At 48.8% G+C, this 1,444-nt stretch overlaps 1 protein-coding gene across 1 annotated transcript in view; it reads right to left on the reverse strand.

Annotated features, from left to right (window-relative positions):
* The window catches only part of PARP1 (poly(ADP-ribose) polymerase 1), a 133,469-nt gene that overhangs the window by 43,315 nt on the left and 88,710 nt on the right, over window positions 1–1,444 (reverse strand). The gene's annotated exons all lie outside the window — the stretch shown is intronic.

The raw sequence follows: 1,444 nt of genomic DNA on the forward strand, positions 1-1,444 counted from the left end.
CCCACACTCCTTAGAAAAAACACACAGCAGAGAGCCCAGTCACGGTCAATGTTCAATGCAGATTCTAGCATCAGCATAGTTATCTTCATCCCACACGATCTACAATGGGCTGTGCTGAGTGCTCACTTGATTAACATCAAATACAGTAGGTCCCCACTTAGCCTTGTTGTTTTTGAAATATTTTTATTGATTTCTGAGGGAGAGGGAGAGATAGAAACATCAATGATGAGAGCAAATCATCAATCATCGACTGGCTGCCTCCTGCACATCCCCTACTGGGGATCAAGCCTGCAACCTGGGCATGTGCTCTGATGGGAAATCAAACCACAACCCCCTGGTTCACAGTCCAGGGGCTAGCTGCAGTTTTTCAAGTTTTAAAGCTCACACCATCCTGCCAGGGATATGAATCATCCCTTTGTCCAGCCTCTCATCACTGTATACGCTACCTGCCCACTAGTCATTTGATAGCCATTCCAGTTATGGGGTCGAGTGTCATGATATTGCAGTGGTGTGTTTAAAGTCATCCTTACTTTACTTAACATGTATAGGGTTTGGCATTATCCACGGTCTTAGTCATCCACTGGGCTTATGCCCTGCAGATAAGGGGGGGGGGGGCTACTGTATCTGAAGTTCAGGGAACACTACACATCTTACGCACCTAAGTCGTCATCCAATCAAGAAGCAGCTCTCCCTACTAAACCACGTTCACTGAATGTCTGCTGGATGAGAGAGGTAACAGCCTTATTCCCAACATATGCCGAGCACCTATCATGTGTCACATGTCACAGTGAGGCTAAAGAGACAGCTTCTGCCCTTGGGGAAGTTCCACCAAGGCAAGCTGTAACCCAGGAGCCAAGTTCTAGCCAGCAGGGTGCTCTGGGGCTGCAAGACGAGGAATGCTGGAAGGGTCCTCAGAGGCAGTGACTGCTCAGCAGCCTCTAACAAGGGCTCAGCAAAGGCATGCGGCTGACTTACGGTGGTTTGCTGGGAACCGCAAAGTGAAAGAATTAGACTTAGAGGTCTGTGTGTACACAGGGGTGGTGAGAGCGGTATGTGAGGAGGAAAGGGTGGCAGAAAAGGGCCACAGAAGCCAACACAGCCAGATCACGAAGGGCTTTGGGTAGGGCTAGGGGTTTCAAGCTAAGGAGCCAACCTTGACTCTGTGGGCCAAGACCCTGGGGAGTCTACAAATCCATGAACTTGCATGGGCAACAAGCAAGCTGTGGACCTGAGAAAAATGCCTCACACATGCAGATACCTTTTAAAAAATATATTTTTATTGATTTTAGAGCGGGTAAGAGAGAAAGAAACATCGATTGGCTGCCTCCTACCAGGGATCAAGCCCGCAACCTTAGCATGTGCCCTGACTGGCAATCAAACTGGGGACCTCTTAGTATATGGGGTGATGCTCAACCAATTGAGCCACATTGGCCAGGGATGCAGA

This window comes from Myotis davidii, unplaced genomic scaffold (assembly GCF_000327345.1).
Source record: "Myotis davidii unplaced genomic scaffold, ASM32734v1 scaffold333, whole genome shotgun sequence".
NCBI lineage: Eukaryota > Metazoa > Chordata > Mammalia > Chiroptera > Vespertilionidae > Myotis > Myotis davidii.